The following is a 17,398-nucleotide window of genomic DNA, read 5'->3' on the forward strand; positions in this document are numbered from 1 at the left end:
TACTTTTTAAGATAATTATATATCATCATATATAATAGCTTGTTTGACTATTTAATGAATGGCTATTATTTATTTTGAATTTATTGAACCATAAAACTAATTTTTGACTCTTCACATTGAATAATCCGCGAAGCGGATTATGTAAAATGTGAAGAGTCAAAAATTAATTTTATGGGTCAATAAATTCAAAATAAATTATTGCCATTCATTATAAATAAATTTCTATGAAAATAAGGCTCAAAGAACTTTTTATATTATTTATATTAAGGATGTACTTAGGTGAGGTTAGGTAAAAATCAAGAAATTAAGAAATTAAAATTGATGCTTTAAGCTGGTAGAGCATCAATTAAGGATAAAGATAAGCTAAAAATATTGATAGGTCATTTGCATTGGTATCATTTAGGTCTCAAAACAAAAGAAAGAAAATCAAGAATATTATAAAATTTTGGTAAATGACCTTTCAGGAGCTATTTAGTCTTATATGAAAAAATAAATGGGTGTTATGGGGCAAAATATTTTACATTGTATTGTATGGAAAAACACCAAGGAGTTCGAACATTTGACACAAATTCCAAAACCTCACCTAAGTACATCCTTAACAATAACAACGTACGTATACACATGTTGGCGTATGAATACACAACGTCAGAGTGGGCGTGTCGCCATAAAAATTGACAACATTGAAAATAAAACTAATACTTTGAACCAATCAGAAGACAGTAAATACACCAAATTTATTTATGTCTATATGTATTTTTATTATATGAATATTATGTAATTTTATCCTGGCACCTTTGATAACTATTATGTAAGAATATTGTATTTGTGTGAAGGATCATATTTGTTATACTCAATTTGGAATAATAAAATATATCTATCCTTATATTGCATTTTTATAATCCTGCAAAATACGATAATTTTATAGACTGTACCTAAAAATATCTACAATGTCCTATTCCTTTTTAATGTGTTGTTTTTTAAAAAAAAAAAAATAACGTATTGAATAAATTATATTTTGCAAAATTAAAAAATCTGGCATTATATTTTGGCTTATACTCTAATTTAAGCCAAACATTTGGTGGCTGGACTTTTTGAGCTATCGTTTGAAGGTGGGTTATGTAATGAATGTAATATATTTAGAAACTATATAGGTTTGCAGATAACAAGCACAGTATTTATACTTGAATCATTTTTTTAAGATATGACGTAGATAATTCGATAAACTTGAGTTATCTTTATGACCTTTGAATTAAGGCATTGAGAACACGCCTTGTTGTAGTAGTAGGTAGACATATTCTAAAAATACAGCAGCTAACTATGTTGATTTGTTTTTTTTTTTCGTGTAAATATATACATTCTCGTAAGATGCAACACTATAAATAGCGATGAGGTAACTTATTGTTTTTCATCGAAAACATCAAATTGAATGCAAAGAAACAGAAACTTTAATTTGTCAAATTCAGAGAAACAGAAACTTCAATTTAAATTCAAAGAAACAGAAACTTCAAATCAAATTAAATTTAGAGAAACAGAAACTTCAAATCAAATTGAATTAAGAGAATCAGAGAAACAAACTTCAAATCAAATTGAATTAAGAGAATCAGAGAAACAAACTTCAAATCAATAAAATTCATAGACTCGGAAACTTCGAATCAAATTTAGAGAAACAGGCTCACTTCAAATCAAATTCAGAGAAACAGAAACTTCAAATCGAATTCAGAGAAACAGAAACTTATATTCAAAGAAGAAACTTCAAATCAAATTCAGAGAAGCAGAAACTTCAAATCGAATTCAGAGAAACAGAATACAAATCAAATTAAGAGAAACAGACTTCAAATTGAAAGAAATGGAAACTTCAAATCAAATTCAGAGAAACCGAAAATCTAATATATTCAGAGAAACAGACTTCTAATTAAAAGAAACAGAAACTTCAAATCGAATTCAGAGACTAAATTCAGAGAAACAATCTAAATTAATTCAGAGACTCGGAAACTTCGAATCAAGTTCAGAGAAACAGAAACTTCAAATCAAATTCGGAGAAACAGAAACTTTAAGCCGAATTCAAAGTAACAGTTACTTTTAATCAAATTAAGAGAAACAGATTTCAAATCAAATTAATAGAAACAAGATAAACAGACTCCAAGTTCAGAGAAACAGAAACTTCAAATCAAATTCAGAGAAACCGAAAGTTCTAACAAATTCAGAGGAACAGACTTCAAATCAAATTCAAAGAAACAGAAACTTTAAATCAAATTCAGAGAAACAACTTCAAACCAAATTAAGAGAAACATACTTCAAACCAAATTAAGAGAAACATACTTCAAACCAAATTAAGAGAAACATACTTCAAACCAAATTAAGAGAAACAATCTTCAAACTTCAGAGACTCAGAAACTTCGAATCAAATTCAGAAAAAAAGAAACATGTAATAAATTCAGAGAAATAGACTTCAAATCAAATTCAGAAAAACAGAAACTTCAAATCGAATTCAAAGAAAGTTACTTCAAATCAAATTAAGAGAAACGGAAGCTTCAAATCTAATTAAGAGAAGAAACTTCAAATCAAATTAAGAAAAACAGATTTCAACTCAAATTAAGAGAAACAGACTTCAAATTCAAAGAAATGGAACCTTCAAATCAATTTCAGAGAAACCGAAACATGTTATAAATTCAGAGGAACAGACTTCAAATAAAATTCAGAGAAACTCAAATCAGAGGAGCAAAAAATACAAATCAAATTAAGAGAAACAAAAACCTAAAATCAAATTCATTCAAAGAAACAGAATTACAAATCAAATTAAAAGAAACCGAAACATCTTATAAATTCAGAGAAACAACTTCAAATCAAATGCAAAGAAACAGGAACTTCAAATCAAAATCATGCAGAGACACAGAAACTTCAAACGGAAAAGAAATAGAAACGATGCTTTTCCTGAACAACTGAGAATTAACGAAAAGATAAAGAAACACAACCGCTTATAACTAGAATGGTTCATTGAAAAAAATCCCCGACATTTGACACACAATGACAGTAGCGTACCATTGTACGCGGTCAAATTAGGTTTTGATGAATTTTATCTTATTTCAATTTATTTTCAATATAGATTAAAAAAAATAATTTAAAAATGAAATTGAACGAATAACTTTCAAAGACTACAAATTAAAACATCATTGATCTATATGACTTGGGTGAAACCTATATATGTTAATGTCATGCCCTAGACTTTAACGAGAATAAAACTTATACTTTTCGTTAAATACAGGTTGGTGTTTATCTTTTGTCTGGTGGTATAATTAAAGATTAAGATCAAGTGTAACTTTTCCACAAAATAACTGACTCAAAGTGTGAAAATTTAATTTCTACACCTGCGTCTTCCCATATATTGATATCTTAATTATATATTCATCTCTGTCCATTGCAGTTTGTCACACCAAAGAACAGCAATCCGACCTCGGTCGTTTTATAGCCTTGTAGTCCGCACTTTAATTTGCCTTGACATGAAGTATGATTGGTTTGTTCATTTTCTGCTAAAAATATAAAATTTGTCGAAACACTCGAGTTTTTACTGTTCCAAGCAATAATTTCTTCAGCAGTATTTTGATAAAATTTTCGGAATTCTAGAGTTTTTTAATAGTCTTCAATTGTGTTTTTTGTTTGGCATTCAAACTGTTTAGGAGTGATAAACAGAGAGACACGCGAAGATCTGTAACTGTTCGTCACAAGTTAAAAAAAAATAACGGTTAATAAAATTTTGGGAGAGGATCTGGAAAAATATTTCCCAGAATGAAGAATTTTTGAATTTCTTAAAATACACATGAAGGAGGGTTTGGATGGGGTTAAATGATTAAAGAATAATGCCCTTAAAAAATGAAGATTAGAGAATAACGGGCAAAAAAAATGAAGATTAGAGAAAAAAAGGGGTTAATTTTTTGAAGATTAGAGAAAAAAAGGGTGAAAATTAAATGTTTACAGAATAGCAGAACCCCCCCCCCCCCTCAAATCCAGACCCTCATGAAGCGAAGCGTATAAACATGCGTTATAAAGAGGAGCTTCGCATTGCGTTGATCACAGAAAATAAAACCCAAAAACAATAAACAGCATGAAATCTTTATACAATGGTAGAAAATATTAAAAGATGCATCTTTGTAAATTGTTAACAACTTGAAGCCAATTTAAGTAATTTGTCATCTTAATGAACGCACGTGCACTAACGAGCAGATACACATCAAAGCCACGTTGCTCCTTTACTTTTATCACATGACCAATTTGTCAATTCACATCTTCAAAACGTTTCCTAATTAAGTATATCATTCACTGATAACAATTGTCTTTATGTCTCTGTGTAAAGCCAAACATTATAATGACTACCAGATCTGTTTCTTTTATATCATTAAGCACCATTCATAATATAGTTGCTGATAATAATTGATAGTTGGTATACTCTTCATTTTGATATTATACGTATATAATTAATAAATCTATTAACGATAATGTATGACACTGTTCAGTTTTATATTAATCATACAAATCTATATAACCATGATATGATACGGAAGACCATTTACAACCTCCCATACAAATCTATATAACCATGATATGATACGGAAGACCATTTACAACCTCCCATACAAATCTATATAACCATGATATGATACGGAAGACCATTTACAACCTCCCATACAAATCTATATAACTATGATATGATACGGAAGACCATTTACAACCTCCCATACAAATCTATATAACCATGATATGATACGGAAGACCATTTACAACCTCCCATACAAATCTATATAACCATGATATGATACGGAAGACCATTTACAACCTCCCATACAAATCTATATAACTATGATATGATACGGAAGACCATTTACAACCTCCCATACAAATCTATATAACCATGATATGATACGGAAGACCATTTACAACCTCCCATACAAATCTATATAACCATGATATGATACGGAAGACCATTTACAACCTCCCATACAAATCTATATAACCATGATATGATACGGAAGACCATTTACAACCTCCCATACAAATCTATATAACCATGATATGATACGGAAGACCATTTACAACCTCCCATACAAATCTATATAACCATGATATGATACGGAAGACCATTTACAACCTCCCATACAAATCTTTATAACCATATGATACGGAAGACCATTTACAACCTCCCATACAAATCTATATAACTATGATATGATACGGAAGACCATTTACAACCTCCCATACAAATCTATATAACCATGATATGATACGGAAGACCATTTACAACCTCCCATACAAATCTATATAACCATGATATGATACGGAAGACCATTTACAACCTCCCATACAAATCTATATAACCATGATATGATACGGAAGACCATTTACAACCTCCCATACAAATCTATATAACCATGATATGATACGGAAGACCATTTACAACCTCCCATACAAATCTATATAACCATGATATGATACGGAAGACCATTTACAACCTCCCATACAAATCTTTATAACCATATGATACGGAAGACCATTTACAACCTCCCATACAAATCTATATAACTATGATATGATACGGAAGACCATTTACAACCTCCCATACAAATCTATATAACTATGATATGATACGGAAGACCATTTACAACCTCCCATACAAATCTATATAACCATGATATGATACGGAAGACCATTTACAACCTCCCATACAAATCTATATAAACATGATATGATACGGAAGACCATTTACAACCTCCCATACAAATCTATATAAACATGATATGATACGGAAGACCATTTACAACCTCCCATACAAATCTATATAAACATGATATGATACGGAAGACAATGTACAACCTCCCATACAAATCTATATAAACATGATATGATACGGAAGACCATTTACAACCTCCCATACAAATCTATATAACTATGATATGATACGGAAGACCATTTACAACCTCCCATACAAATCTATATAACCATGATATGATACGGAAGACCATTTACAACCTCCCATACAAATCTATATAACCATGATATGATACGGAAGACCATTTACAACCTCCCATACAAATCTTTATAACCATATGATACGGAAGACCATTTACAACCTCCCATACAAATCTATATAACTATGATATGATACGGAAGACCATTTACAACCTCCCATACAAATCTATATAACCATACAAATCTATATAACTATGATATGATACGGAAGACCATTTACAACCTCCCATACAAATCTATATAACCATGATATGATACGGAAGACCATTTACAACCTCCCATACAAATCTATATAACCATGATATGATACGGAAGACCATTTACAACCTCCCATACAAATCTATACAACCATGATATGATACGGAAGACCATTTACAACCTCCCATACAAATCTATATAACTATGATATGATACGGAAGACCATTTACAACCTCCCATACAAATCTATATAACTATGATATGATACGGAAGACCATTTACAACCTCCCATACAAATCTATATAACCATGATATGATACGGAAGACCATTTACAACCTCCCATACAAATCTATATAACCATGATATGATACGGAAGACCATTTACAACCTCCCATACAAATCTATATAACCATGGTATGATACGGAAGACCATTTACAACCTCCCATACAAATCTTTATAACCATATGATACGGAAGACCATTTACAACCTCCCATACAAATCTATATAACTATGATATGATACGGAAGACCATTTACAACCTCCCATACAAATCTATATAACCATGATATGATACGGAAGACCATTTACAACCTCCCATACAAATCTATATAACCATGATATGATACGGAAGACCATTTACAACCTCCCATACAAATCTATATAACCATGATATGATACGGAAGACCATTTACAACCTCCCATACAAATCTATATAACCATGATATGATACGGAAGACCATTTACAACCTTCCAAAAAAATATGTTTGAATTCGAAATCATAAATTTAAATCGTTATCACGAATTGACGAATTCGTCATAACAGAATTAGTTATTACAGTTTTTGTTATTCACAATTACAATTCAATTTGTTATCACAATTTTTTGCAATTCGAGATAACGAATTGAATTCGTAATAACGAATTTTATAATCGTAACAACGAATTTTATAATCGTAACAATGAATTTTATGAATCATGATAACGAATTCTTTCAATGGTTGATTGATTTCGTTATTACCAATTCATAGAAATAGTTATTACATTATTTTGTAATTCGTGAGATCGGATTAAAATAGTGATAACGAATTTTATAAATAGTTTAAAAATAGCTGTAATGGATTTAATTCGAACTCGAAGAATTTAATAGTTTCATCAAAGTTAATTTATGGATGTCGAAAATCACCAAACGCTCGAAACAATGCGAATCTTGTTTGTTCGTTCGGTGTGCTCACTCTACGCACAAAATGAAGGTATTCAATATTGAAAGTTCCATTGACATCATTTCAGAAATAAGTATCATTTACACGATTCTAATGCAATTAGCTCAATAATCTTAAATGAAAATAACTCAATTTACGTTTACATGTATATTTAAAATAACATAAACTAACAAATAATTTAAAAACTGTATAACACAATAAATGTTTTCATCCTGCAAATTAGCCAACTATTGTACAAATAACATAAGAATAAGAATATTTATTATTCCAATCAAGGGCCCTTGATGGGCAGCATAACATGTACACATACAACAATACATCATGATTTGTAACAGAAAAACATTTTAGAAACTAAAATAACATACAAACAAATTTTTGCTTTATTTGTACTTAAGTCTCCTGTTACCCAACTTTCAGGTTGAGCAAGAGGTAATATGAATATTTCTGTTTCCTAACCAGTTCATTTTGGGGTCCTCTTCGCGGTCAGCGTTTCAGACTGTCGATTTCTTTGCGAAATTAGACTAAGATACAATGATTTTGATTTTAATAACTTAAGTTGCAAGTGTTGGGAGTAATTTCAGGATAAACACAATATATGTACATTGTCGGATAATATAAAAATTTATGTGTACTCGCTAGGAAAAAGGAGAAAAGCTCGACGGAGCCTCGCTTTTCGTCCTGTTTCTAAAGCTCATACAAATAAATTTTATATTTTCCGACAACATACATATATTGTATATATTCTCGATTGACCAGGTTTTTTTCTTTATTGAAAACATATTTTAAAAGATGCAGAGTGTTTCACGAATATACTTATTTTGCAGTCAGCAGACAAAATAAAAATATTACGATTTTTTTTTTTGTTAACTAAAAATAAAATTATTAATCACATATAAATATCAGAAGAATTTTTGTCAGGTGTTTGCTTCATCATAACTATTAACCCGTGATTGTATTAAGGAAGAATAGACATTTTCCCATGCACTCGTATGCTCTTTCACAAAGAATTTGCATTCCTGCCAGAAATCTTGAGATACTTTTGGCTTACATAGCATCTATGTCAAATAATTGAAACAACCGTTATTAACATAAATAACCAACAAATAAGACAAGATAGATCGTAAATTATGTTGGCACTTGTTTTTCAAATGAGCATAATCATAACGGACATCATAAAATAAGTATGGAAATAATGAATGCCTCCTCCCCATGCCATGATGAAGTCTTCTGTGATGTATGACTGTCAGTGAATAGTGATGTGTATTGAAAACGTTGTTTACATGTCAACATCCAGCGCTTTAAACTAATTAAGTCACAAAGAGATTTATTAGGCACGTGCGTTATCTGATCGCTAGATAAAGCAATTTGTTGGAGTCAATTTCTTGCGGCTAGAAGTATATATTTCCATCCAAATGTCTGTTTCTTATCGTTTTTGACAACTTGTTTCGATAGTGTTATTTACTTCTTTGATAAAAAAGCTAGAATATTTTTTTCTTAATTCTTTTAACCGTAAAACAAATTTTATTTGGCAAATAATTAATTAGAAAGATTAGAGTTTATCGCTTCTAAGTTGTTTGAGAAAACAATCACGTCTTGGAAGTCGTTTTATCTTGTATTTTGAAGGTCTAGTTAGTGTCATTTGTACAAGGCCAATTGGCCTCAAGTTCACCGGACCAGGACACCGATCCCTTTACTCGCTGACCTAAGAATATCATATATCTTAATTAAAAACTTAAACTGGCTTTCAGGTTACTTCCATACTCAATAACACAGTTTCTACGAAAAAATCCAAATTATTTCAATAAACCGATGTCATATCCTTTCATAACACGAAAGATTCCAAAAACTAACAGGTGTTTCGGACTTTTAAACATCTATGTAGACCAGGGACTTTCTATACTATAGTATAAAAAGTCCCTGTGTAGACCTATCAGATTTAACTAGTTGATCATGACCACAGCCAATTGTGACCATTGGCTTCATGGCCACAGTCAATTGTGACCATTTTGCTTTGGGTCCCGTCGATCGACATGGCCATGGTCAATTGTGACCATTGGCCTGTGCTTCTGACGATTTTTATGGTCAAATGTGACGATTGAACGTGGCCATAGTATATTTTGACCATTTCCTAAGGCTCCGGTCGATGATTATAGCCACGGTCAATTAGTTTAATCTAATAGCTATGAATAAATATTTGTAGGTTATATAAAATTCTTTAAATGTAGCTTGCCTCTTCCACTTTTTTAGACATGCTTTCACACAGTGCATTACGTTTGCGCGCATTACCATTACATTAGCGCGCAAAAATCATTACGTTTGCGCGCAGCTTTTGATTACATTTGCGCGCATTATTTTTGACAGGTAAACTCAGGTAAAATACAGGTAATAATACTAATTCATTTATTAGGAGCAATTATTTACAAGTATCGGTACCCCTTCCGTCAATATAAGTCTGTTAAGGCACCTATTTTGAAAGAATTCAATCAGTAATATTTTAGGGAAAACACGGTTAATAATATCAGATTATTACATGGCATTTTTCATATCGCATGTATTATCAGCCCTAGGTTCAACATCAGCCCAAGAGCTGAATGGCTCGAGGGGTGATATTGACCGAGGGCTGATGATACATGCGATATGAAAAATGACATGTTATGATCTTTTTATCATATGCTTCAACAATGGAGAAAAAAAACAGATTCATATATTGATCTTTTTACGTGGTTCCCAAATAGAAGTTCAAAGATTGTAAAGTTCACGGACGTCGGACCCAAATTTAGTACATTCAATATTTTGCAAATCTTTCTACCATATGCCTCATCAGAGGAGAAAACATTTTTAATATGGACGACTCGACAAAAAAAAAAAAAAAAAAAACCAACAATATACATAATGAACACTGTTTGGAAAAGTCAACCTTTTCAAGGTAACTTTCTAAATTATGTTTGAAACTTATAATGAATGCATTTATTTAATAATTTGTTTGTTTTTTCTTATTTTTTGTTTTTGTTTTTTTTTTATTATTATTTTACACGATATACTTTTCAGTATCTAAATAATTGCTTTGTACATTATTTCGTAATTTTTCACTGAAAACGTAGCATTGAGGTGTATTTTCCGGAATTTGCCGAGTATCACCGGAATGCCATGTGATAACGTTACGGAAAGGCATGTGATAACAATCGGAGCATGTGATAAACTTTTCATATCAGCCCGCTAAGCACCAATTCGAAAAATATGGAATTTACGTTAATTTAATGCTATTATCATACAGTAAAAATCATATGTTATTTAGTCTAAGTATATGATAATAATTATTTTAATCCCCAAATGCGCGCAAACGTAGTGCGCCCCTTTCACAAGAAACTATTGTTTATATATATAACCAGCCAAGAATCTAAAAGTGAAAGAAATATGAATTTTGGATCCTAAAAACAACAAATTTTAAATTCCTCTTTTTATATTGCAATATGTTAACTTTTTATATTTTAGGATAATGTTATGATGTGTAGTATTCGACAATGATCCGGCAATTCAACGATATAAAATAATGAATTGATATTTATATAGAGTCCTAAATATAGATAAGATATAAATCCCTTTAGTCATGGCAAATTTTGAATAAATAGACTGACATGTATATTTCCGAAAAGCCTGTCACCAACTATGAATGACAAAAACAATCGAAATGTTTAAATAAAATGATACTGTTATTACTTCCAAAATGCATATCCTGTCTATCTTCTCATTTTCTTAGGTCAATATCATCATTGACATATTCATCCTCACGTTTTTTGGGGGAAAGGGTGGGTGGGTGTGAGCGTTCCTGATAAAGGTAAATCAAGAAAAGCTCTTCGGACTCGGGGCTCCTATACTGAGACAAAATTTGTAGTGGAAAAAGGTTAAAAGTCTCGATTAACCATATGAAGGTCCACCCACCCCTTTATCTTCTTATGTTCCTTTTTGACATAGTTATAGCTTCTCTGATTTTATTGGCTTCTCCTAATTATTGGGGTTTTGGACGATCCTGATGAAGATCAATCATACTGCACGAAAAAAAGTCTATTTTGACATATACGGTCGTTGTTTGTTGTTTTTAAATATTTAATATATGTACTGTATGTTCGATGTGAGCCCATTTTATGTTAATAAACGTAGAAGAAAAAGAATGTGTCACACTGAAGCGGGACAGACGGACGGGGACGAACTGACGGATTGAACGAACGGACGGACATACAGCCCGAAAAAACGTAATGCCCCTAGGTGGGAAATAAAACACAAATACAGTAAAAGACTGCTAATCGATATGGCCTGTATGTAACCGTGTATGATCATCCGCTGTTGTAAGTTGTAGCCTTTAGAAATCGTCAGACCTTCGCCAGTACGAGCCATAGCTGTAACAAAAGAACAGCTTTCAGCAATAAACATTGTTTTCAATATAGACAAAACAAAAACAAAATCAACATTCGTCAGTACTCGCCCTACAGATAACATCAGTCTTTTTTTATCAAAGAAAAAAACAAATAAAAACTTTGATCTTTAATATAACGCCAATTTCTTTGAACATGTACAATGAAAAAGTTGCATTAAACAGCAAATAGTCCCACATCAAAAGAGCTGTTTAAACGGTATTGTAAATTAAATGCAAAGATGTGTCAGACCATTTAGTCCTCTTACGCAAACTGTGTGCAGCTATTAACCTTGTAATTGGCGATATTGTCACAGATTTATCACCTAATATGTTTATTATACAGTTATTGAAAATTTCTCATCTCAGGAGATAAAAATATTTTGTAGCAATAACAATACCATGTTTATTATCAAATTATTGAAATTTTCTCATCTCAATAACAAATAAATTTTTGAAAATAATAATAATTACTCCGTAAAAATATCAAGATAGTCTAGATTATATTTTTTTTAATTTCTTAATAAATAAAATTTGAAATATACTTAGATGGTTCGGTTAAACGCCTTAGAAAAATGACTTTCTGAAATAAATTAATTGTGTTAAATAATAATTTGAAAAACTGAGGTATACTTATGGAATATTTCCCCTTATATTTGGAAAATCGTCCTTGATATGCATGAAATAAAATATTTGCCACTGGACGTTAAGCAATCAGCAAATCAATATATTTGGAAACACAAACTAGCATTTTGTTTCTGTGACATCAAAATGAACTTAAACCTGTTGTGCAGAATAGCATTTTATAAATATTTGTGAAAATAATAATAAAAAAAAACAAACAGTAAAGGATAACGAGTCTCTGATTTATGATTTCTAGTAGAATTTGACAAATTTAAGATCTATAAAATGCTACATATAATGATTTTACAAAAACTCTAAATATTTCAGGAATTTTACATCTACATGTAATATACATATTATAGTAAATCTTTCCACTTTTAATCTAATTGCTTACGAATTGTTCAGTAATATAATACTTCTGCACATGTATATAAAGAATGTCTGGCATGTTGGTCAATAAAAAGTTGAGTCTGATGGGGATTCCAACAATCTAATAGACGAATCACTATTACAGAAAGTAGTAGGGAGAGAAATCATAAAGTTATAAATCTGAATAAAGTTAGAATAAATTGGTCAAATTTGTGCAGTTATAAGCTAGTTCATAGGAGAAAATGATGGATTGCTTAATTGTGTTTAATACCAGTCCACTTGTATACTCCCTGAACTTGTTTGTCATATTGGACAGGAGTCTTCATAAAACAGTCTTTAGAACTGAGGGAGTCAGACCCGTGTCAGGCAAGGTTATGATGGTGTTTTTACATACATTTATAATTGAACTCTAATGTTCTATTATTATATATGATATTGTATATTGTATTATTTTGTATTTCATTGTATTACATTGTATTTCATTGTATTGCATTGTATAGTATAAAATTATTGTTTGATTGTATTGCTTGACCCTCATGGGTGTAATTTTGCAATAAAGATTATGTATATATTATATAGCTGCAAGTTTGAATTGCACGCGGATGATGACATGTTCCGATAGAACCATGACATTCATCAGGAAATCTGTCAATCATTGTCTCTACTCGACTGTACAGCACAGTTTGGTGTAAAAGAAACATTGGTGAGAATAGATTATGCTGCACACATGTATAACAGCCTTCCTTGTTCATTTTCGAAGGACGTACGGTGGCCTATAGTTGTTAATTTTAGTGTCATTAGGTCTCTTGTGAAGAGTTGTCTCGTTGGCAATCATACCACATCTTTTTTTTATATTCGTAATAAAATAGCCTAGAAACTAGCTGTTTAATGACAAATTATTCTGCACGCAATATATGTTCAATTTTCATATATACAAGAAAAGTACATTTGAACGTCAATTTCAGAAATATCTAAAATATAAATAATCTTATTGTAAAAAGTAAAATGAAGTACAAAAAATGATAATATGCAGATGCATCACCACATCTGGTGTTCTATGCAGAAAACTTTAATTGCATTCTTGCACATTCTTAAAAGGACATTATTATAGATTTTTAATTATCCAATGATTGACATTGTCCCATTTCAGTAACAACTGCATATGATGTCTCATTTCTGTAACAACAAGATGACAATGAAGATAACTTTGTAAACTGATTGATGATTGATTGTTAAATGTTCAGTGGCAAATACTTCATAGATATAAGATGTGGTATTTTAATAGTACCAATACATTATCTTGCATTTTTGTACATTATTCAGCTATAACAATCATAAATGATCTTATAAATGATCTTATAAATGTCTGAATATAAAGATGTCAGAATCTGTATTGTTACCATTATTTTTTAACTATGCATGCATTTTTATCGGCACGGGACGTTTGCACTTTTTCTTTGGACATTTGCGGTTCAAGTCATAGGACATTTGCGGTTCAAGTCATAGGACATTTGCGCTTTTTACATAAGACTTTTGCGTTTTTGCAATATTTATCCGGGATTGGGACCGACAGTTAAAGTCATATTGTTCTTTATGATTAAAAGTTTAAAAATTCTTTTAATAGCACATTTCATAGCACATTGATTTATGTTTTAAAGTTTATTTACAGCTAAAAGTAAACATTACAAAGCTCTTGTTATCTGTTCTGACTGGTATTTTGCCCACATTTCAAATACAAAAATCAAGTTTCTTTTTCTCAATTCTTGACTGGGTTGTCTGTTCATCAATATAACCACGAATCTTAATGTATTTTACCGACTGTTCTATGATACTCTTCATAAAGATGAAAATAGCAGGATGAGTCGAGTAGAACTGCTCATTGTAGTGGGCATGGAAGGATTCTGGACCATTTCTGTTTGACAAATATAAGTTAAATTTATTTACGCAATGATTGCTTCTCATTAAATTTACAGGTAGACGACTATAGGTAAAAAGCGCAAATGTCCGGTCAATTTAATGCCTCGTTGACACGGACATTTAATTTGAATTGAATTCGAATCAAATGCAATTCGAAGTTCACACACTCTTCTTTTTGAATTCGAATTAGTCAATTCGCATTAGAAATACGTTTTTGCTAATACGAATTAAAAGCTAACGTCGTATTGACAGTAAAGCGAATTTGACGCGCATTGCAATTCGAATTAGAATTGACGTTAGGACGTAAAACGTTTGGAATGCGAATTAAACTAATTCGAATTAGTTAATGAGAATCGAATTCGAATTACGTATGAACTCAGCATAATACAGGTGAATCAAAATTTAAAGCGCAAATGTCCATAATATTTGAAGCGCAAATGTCGTATCGTTTTACAGGTAAAAAAGCGCAAACGTCCTGTGCCCTTTTTTTATTGTGTATCCCTCATTACTGGTAAAAATTGTTGTTTTTTATATTAAAGTAGTTCCTATCAAATACAACTTCAGTTGACAAATTTGAAATTGAAAATGGCTAATTAATTCAAAATCACTGGACCATGTCCTAGGGGCAGGGCCTCAAAATAGTCATCAAAGTGATATGTACTGATAGTAATGCAACTTCATAGTACATTTCAATAAGCCATCACAAGTATTTTCCTAACTGACTTAAACAGAAATCTTTTCAATTGTTGATGCCACAGCTTGGGTCATTTCCGGAAAACCAATCCCTGTCTCTCTTTCCGCAACTGATGTTGCAGGCAAAACAAAAAACTGATAAAATGAGGATGTATCAACACATCTGGTATTTTTTGAAGATGTAAAAACTCGCATTTTTGCACAGTCTTAAGGAAGTTATTATAGATTTTTAATAGTGCAAAATTAATATTACCCCTTTTCAGTAACAACTACCTTACCCAAACCAGGAACATCATTCTAATACAAATCAATAATTATCTTTTTCACTCCTTGTAAATGCTGCTTTATAACAGGGACGAACCAAATACCAATATTAAAGTCATTGAGTTGAAATCAGTTGACCCTACCAGAAATCAAAACACAATCCCTTAAACAATCAAGGAAAGATATGTTTTGAGGGTCAAACACTAACATTTCTTCTTAAAGTAATACCAATTGTTAAAACAAGAGTGCACATGTTGAAAGAGGGGGGGGCAATAGGGGGTCCGTATAACATGTTAACAACGCCTCGATTTTGGCAAAAACAGTTACTGTGGATTCAGTTATTTTCATGGATGATGGAAAACTGCATAATCCTGGACATTTAATTTTGTGGTTCTGCCAAATTCTTTATACAAGCCTTTAGAAAATTTGTCATTCATTGAACATTTAATTTCGTGGTTCAACTATACCAACGAAAAATGGTATCCAACGAGTAATAATAAATCCACAGTAACAACAAATGCAAAAATGCTCATAGCAGTTAACACAATGGGTTGAAAACAGTTAACAACACCTTTAATAAACAGCTGCGCCATGAGCGCATGATACGCCCAACGTCTTATGTGGAAGTCTTATGCAATAATCATAAATAGTTTATGAGAAAGTTTTAAGCAATAACCATATATTGTTTTAGAGACACGGCGGGACATGTGAAACCCCCCCATCCTGTTTTTTTTTACAAAAACTAAATATTACCAAAATAAAATTTTGAATCAAAACTAAAAAGTATACAGATCTTTAGATTAATATATCAAAGAAGTGTGTAAAGTTTTAAGCAATAATCATAACTTATTTTTGAGATACGGCGCGACATGTAAAAAACCCTCCCCTGTTTTACAAAATACTCAATAACTCAAAAATAAAATCTTGAATAATCACCAAAAAGTATACAGATCTTTAGACTAATAGAACAAAGAAGTGTGTAAAGTTTTAAGCAATAATCATAAATCGTTTTTGAGATACGGCACAACATGTAAAAAAAACCCTCCCCCTTTTTTACAAAATACTAATAACACAAAAATGAAATTTTGAATCATCACCAAAAAGTATACAGATATTGAGATTAATATAACAAAGACATGTGTAAAGTTTTAAGCAATAATCATAAACAGTTTTTGAGATATGGCGCGACATGTAAAAAAAAACTCCCCCTTTTTTACAAAATACTCAATAACTCAAAAATGAAATTTTGAATCATCACCAAAAAGTATACAGATATTGAGATTAATATAACTAAGAAGTGTTTAAAGTTTTAAGTCATAATCAAGAATAGTTTTTGAGATACAGTGCGACATGTGAAAAAAACACACCCCTGTTTTAGTTATAAAGTGCCGTAACTCAAAAAGTTTAAATCTTATTTTCACCAAAAAGTATACAGATCACTTGACCATCATAAGAAACAACTATATTAAGTTTCATGAAATTTGGATAAGTCGTTCTCAAGTTACGGTGCGACATGTTTACGCTGGACAGACAGACGGACGGACGGACAGACAGACAGACAGACAGACAGACAGACAGACAGACAGACAGACAGACAGACAGACAGACAGACAGACGGACGGACAGACACCGGACATTTGTATACCATAATACGTCCCGTCAAAATTTTTTGACGGGCGTATAAA

Source organism: Mytilus galloprovincialis, chromosome 3 (assembly GCF_965363235.1).
Source record: "Mytilus galloprovincialis chromosome 3, xbMytGall1.hap1.1, whole genome shotgun sequence".
NCBI lineage: Eukaryota > Metazoa > Mollusca > Bivalvia > Mytilida > Mytilidae > Mytilus > Mytilus galloprovincialis.